The 5,608-nt window shown below is 43.2% G+C and overlaps 1 protein-coding gene across 1 annotated transcript in view; it reads right to left on the bottom strand.

The window, feature by feature from the left end:
* MICAL-like (protein) overlaps nucleotides 1-5,372 on the bottom strand; it is a 34,327-nt gene extending 28,955 nt beyond the window's left edge. Inside the window, exon 1 of the mRNA XM_018547822.1 lies at nucleotides 4,906-5,372. The gene's annotated coding sequence lies outside the window, so the exon portion shown is untranslated. The remainder of the gene's footprint in view (nucleotides 1-4,905) is intronic.
* Nucleotides 5,373-5,608: the final 236 nt, after the last annotated feature.

Here is a 5,608-nt window from a genome sequence, read left to right as displayed (position 1 = left end):
CCCCCCCCCCCCCCCCATTAACTCTTCATCTTTCGCTAGTTATAAAGATTAAAAAAAAGATAAAGAATAAATTGAACCGAGCTTAAAGTTACATAATAAAAAATTTCGTATTTCTGCTGGAAACTGTCCACCACTCAAACCCTTGTTAAAATTTTGTGTTGAATTTTTAACTTAAATATATGTGTTAATTTAACATATTATAAATGTTAATTTTGCTGAAAAAAAATTCTTCTACGATTTACAAACTGTCTCAGTCAGTATTACCTTTTTTGTACTTATTTTTAAAAATAATATTTTTCTATTATACCTTATATACATTCATTTTGTGTTAAATTAACACATAAATTTGAGTGAACCGTTTGGGACACAAGAAATGTAATTTTAACAAAAATTTTTCAACGATGTAATCTACATTGAAAGAAACGAGCAAACTTATTTGCAAACTTTATGACGAATGGATTCTCCTCAAAATAAATCGGAATCGATTATCTCATTTCGTGAAAAATGGGCAAAAATCGGCGCAACCTGAGCTTTAATGAGCGATCAAGATAGATGTGGATGAAGACTACGATTAAAGCGCCTTCATAAAGCCCGAATAACGCACGATCGTTAGATTTAACGATATGGATACAAAGTATTGTGAACGTAACGGAACGACGACGGCACGCACCGTAAAATCCCGGGGCTGCTTTACGGCGGGCGTGCTTTCAGGAAAGCGTATAAAACTCGTTTGTTCTATTTTCCTCACGGAATCTACGAAAAAAGATCGTTCCGTGAGCTTAAGGATCACACGAGAAACTCGACCTTGAGTTCGTCGAACAAGGCGATACACGCACGGCGGCACCATCGTTCATCAAGATCACTTTTCCTTACATCGCGAAAGAAAAGTGTATATCTTCGCTCTCACGAGCTGAAATTCGAGCGAAAAGGAAGACTGCAGAACTTACGGCATATAGCTGTTGCAATGCGCAAAGATGTACTTGCCAAAAAAAGGGCGCAAAGGTCCCGGGGGGGCCGAAATGATTGCGAGGGGCAATCGAGCACGTCGGTGGGAACGCCAGTCCTTCCTTCCAGGAAAGTAATTTCAAGTTGGCGGGTAGGTGGTCACGCGATTGCGTCTTACATGTGGAAGAGCCTCGGACGGCGGAGCGAGCTCAAAGCGAACCGATCCTCCACATCGAGCCGACTTAAAGACTACCTGTCCGAAAGTTGGTGTTGTCGAGAGTCTGGCTCATCTAAGAGAGAAAGAGAAAGAAAGAGCGAGAGAGAGAGAGAGAGAATCTTCCCTTTCCCTAAAAATCTGCCCCTATGCGATCAGAGCAGGTCTCGAGATCGGACAAAGATCGAGGTTGTCGCCTCGTATCGTTCTTGAGGCTGTTTATCAACGACTGCTTTTAGAAGCGGTGACTCACGCGGTTCACGCAGATACAACGTCCCTATATACCGAACCTGTCCATCGTCACGCGTAAACCACGGGGAGCCACTGGCTCCGCATACACGGCCTTTTATCTCTCATTTCCGCCGAACCTGGATTTCCTCGTCGTTTTGCTCGCACAAACGAGCCTAGACGGGTTTTTAGCCGGCGTGACTCACCTTCTTCTTCGTTCCGACGTGCCTACAACGAGATTCGGTCGGTCACCGTGAAAAGACCCCGATAGCCACGGACAGACTCCCCGCCGGAGGAAATATACACTTAACTCGGCACGTTTCTCAAAGGCGCTTCTCTAAACGTGTGGATGCATATTATAATAGAAAAGAGCGTTTGACCAGGAAAGAAAAATCAGTTTTCGACTAATATTTCATTTAGTCAAATTTTTTTCAAGTGTGTTGATTGACTACAGAACAGAAAGGTTCCTAAGTTTTCAAAGGATCTCTAATCAATTCTTGTAGTCAATCGTAAATAAAATATTAGTCTAAAGGTTCCTATTCTGTAACTTTTAACAACGATAATGATACAGTTTTATACATTATCGTTGACAGAAAATACAGATATCATAATTAAGATCGAGCTCTTCATTTTCTGATTAACTTATGATTAAAATTAACTTGATAATAATATAAAAAATGTATTTTCCAGCTATAATAAACTTTTAAAGTTACCATTATATATAAAACCGTCTTTTAGGATTCACTTTTTAATTTTTTTTAATCAACTCCTGATTAGGCTTAGTCTGATAATAATGTAAAAATTGTATTTTTTTTCTAATAGCTATGGTTAATCATTAAATTGGTCGGTTTTGTAGTAATTTTTAGTGGCTTTCTACAATAAGCTATTAGTAATAAATCAGAAGTCAGAAGCTTGCACAAATTGACCAATCACAGCCGAATATAAAAAGAATAATCGACTGTGATTGGTCAATTTCTAGTTTCTAACTTCTGATTTATTACTAATGGCTTATTGTAGAAAACCTCTCAAAATTTTACCTCTCAAAACTACGCACTACATACAAAACTATTAATTTAATTTAATTTAATTAATTTAGTGATTAATACAATTTCTAATATATTATTATCAAGTTAAGTAAGGTTAAGTCCAAATCACAAATTAACCAAATAATGAAAAACCAGTCTCTGAAATTACCACTACGAAACCATTAATTCAGTGATTAATTATAATTAGAAGAATAATATAATTTTTACATTATTACCAAGTTAAATCTAAACTTTGAAATTCATCAGAAAATAAAAAAACTGGGCCTAAGAGTTATGGAATAGAGACCCTGAGATGTTAAATGATACAAAAATACAACAACGACGATCGAGAGAATGTTGCTGATAGTTAAACCTTCTTCAGATCTCGACGAAAGGATTTATCTCGCGCGCGGAAAGTTCAGCACGCGAACGGCCAGATGGGTACCGTCTTGTTAATTTATTTGTCGCGAAGCGAGGACGGCGACCTCGTTTGCGCGCGACGCGCGGGTAATCTTCTACTAGCTCAGGACGATACTCCTCGGCATAGCGCACGTATGAATATGTATGAGACATCGTAATGGAGCTGATACACAGCTTCGCACGGAACTGCAGGCCGCGTCGTCTCTCTTTCTCTCTATCTCTCTCTCTCTCTCGCGCGCGCGCGATAAGATTTATCCCCCTAGAAAACCGATTACGTCGAACGGCCGCTAATGGATTTATCAGTACGGGAAATTCTGCCGGGAGTACGAGAGTGTACCAGTGCCCCCGAGGGACGAGTCACTTAAGGAATCCATTACGAGAAATGGAGATCGCTGCGCTGACGCAGCAGCGAAGAGGTGACGCGCTAGCAAACAAATAGGTAGGCGAACCGACCGCGGGTTGTCGAGTAAGCGAAAAGAAACCCAAGGAGAACGAGAGAGTCAACGTAATGTCAATTTGATGTCATTTCGACCGAATTTCTGAGTTTCTTTACGATTCAGTCAATACGACGTTATTTTGACGTTCTTGTTTTCCTTAGGAAACGAAAAATCGTGTAGCTCTCTAAAGCTGATTCCACATAAAATGCGGCATCTACAATGAGATTTTAAGGCGTAAGGACGGGAGCACAGAGTCTTGCGTAAGGCTGATATTACATTTGTCGTACGACAAAGCATTTCAAGCCTATTGATCGGTCGCAAGAAAGAGAAGTTCCGAATTTCATTATCCTATAACCAATCTCAATAGGCTTGAAATGCTTTGTCGTACGACAAATGTAACAGTATCTTTACGTAAAACATTAATGCATAAAAAAATGAACTAATCAAAGTCCTTCATTTCCTTCCTTTCTATGAAATTAAAGATTCTGATTTGGTTGATTGTGTAATGGACTTTTACAGTAAGCCATTACCTAAGCTTTAAGTTTTAAGCTAAAAAAATTCACCAATCATAGTGGCTTATTTTTCTCACCCTCTATACTGTGATTAGTTCATTTCTTACGGCTTAAGACTCGAAATCTTCGAGGTAATGGCTTATTATAAAATACTCATAAAATTTTTAAGCTCCAAAGCCGTAAGAAATCGATCAAGATATCATCATCGATTATTCTCTTCACATTCGATTGTGAGATTAGACAATTTCTTATGCTTTAAGGCTCAAAGTTCAAGATTAGAAATTCTCATCGCAAACGTCGTCTTAGACATTTCAAGCTTGTTGCGGCAGGCGATCTGAAGCATTAATTTCAAAATGCAAGCTCCTGATTGGTTGTCGCGCAACCTTGCGATTGGCTTGCGTCTAATGTGGAACCAGCTTAACGCGTCTCTCCGTATAGAAAAAACCGGTATATTTAGTGGTCTCAAACGCAGGGTCGTGGTGCGAGGAGGAGCGGGTTGCGCGAGAGCCGAACAATATTCGGCGGTGCACCTCTATCTTTGTTCTTCGTTCTCTCGCGTGCACCTACACACGGCCGTGCTCGCGCACGTACGCGTGAACCGAGGATACCGTGGGAACGGGCTCCGGCATAACAGGTAGTAAGACAGTCGCGTCTCTCTCTCTCTCTTTCTCTTCCATCGTACTTCACCACGCAGCCAGCGTGCGCTTCGTTGAATTTTTATGAATATATTCTTACTTCACACAGTAGTCTCGGCGTTTAAATTCAAATACGATCTCTTGGATCTTAGAGGACAAACGCGTAGGTACGGAATAATAAAATAGGAAGCTGAAACGCGCGACTGTTTCTTTCTCCTTCGTATGCGAGGGCACGTCGAGAAATGCGTGACACACGGTTATATGATAAAGCATCTCGGCTTGAGTGACATAATCGCGCAGAACTTGCGTAAACAGAGCTGATGTGTTGTGTCAACACGAGCGTGCGCATTGCGAAACGAGTTAAATCGAGTATACTGGGAACACATATTACTCAAAAAACCGTGTTTCTTTCCAACCATTTCCAACGCGCGAAGACCCCCTCGCCTTCCCTTGTAAAGTTACGCATTCGCGAAGAGGTCCGTTACTCACCTTACGTCACGGTACGGCCAACCAAAGGCTCCGCGCCGTTCTTCCGGCTCTCTCTCTCTCTCTCTCTCTCCCGTCGTGCGTTGTCCACGAGCGCCGCCGTTACGCCATTTAGTACTCGCCCCAGGGTTCCTCCACTAGTTGAATGTAAAACTGACAGTGGCGACCGCGAGCACAGCTTGCTCCAGGCGGCTGCGTGTGTGCGTGCGTATCGCGACCCTCCGTAAACGGCGCACACACACACACTACACACACGGGCGACGTGTCCCTAACCTCAACCTCGGACGGCGCCCCGTGACGTCGTGACACGGCGAGGTGTCCGCGCGTCGTCCCGACGTTCGAGAGCGCGGCAACGTTATCGCGTTCTCGGTAGCGTAAGCTCGTATTCGATTCCTCCTGCGATGCGCGCGAGAACGAAGCGATCTACCCAGGGTAGGTTAGCGCGCGTGTAACATCGCGTTCACGGCGCGCGCGCGGTGCTGCGACTGAGACGCCGCGCGCGGCGTGCACGGTTTTAAACGCGACCGGACGGCGGTGATGCTGTCCTTATCGCGCGACTCGCTCGCGTTCACGATCTCGCTTGCACTCGCGCCGAGTGCCCTACCCCGCGAGACTTGGCGCGTTTAGATTAGATGCATTCGCGGGACTCGTTTCTCGATACATGACCGGTAGCACTATTGACGTTGTCGAATGTATGTAGACGCTG

This window comes from Cyphomyrmex costatus, unplaced genomic scaffold, assembly GCF_001594065.2.
Source record: "Cyphomyrmex costatus isolate MS0001 unplaced genomic scaffold, Ccosl1.0 scaffold685, whole genome shotgun sequence".
Lineage (NCBI taxonomy): Eukaryota > Metazoa > Arthropoda > Insecta > Hymenoptera > Formicidae > Cyphomyrmex > Cyphomyrmex costatus.
The sequence above is the reverse complement of the archived record's forward strand: the minus strand, read 5'-3'. Positions and strand labels throughout refer to the sequence as shown.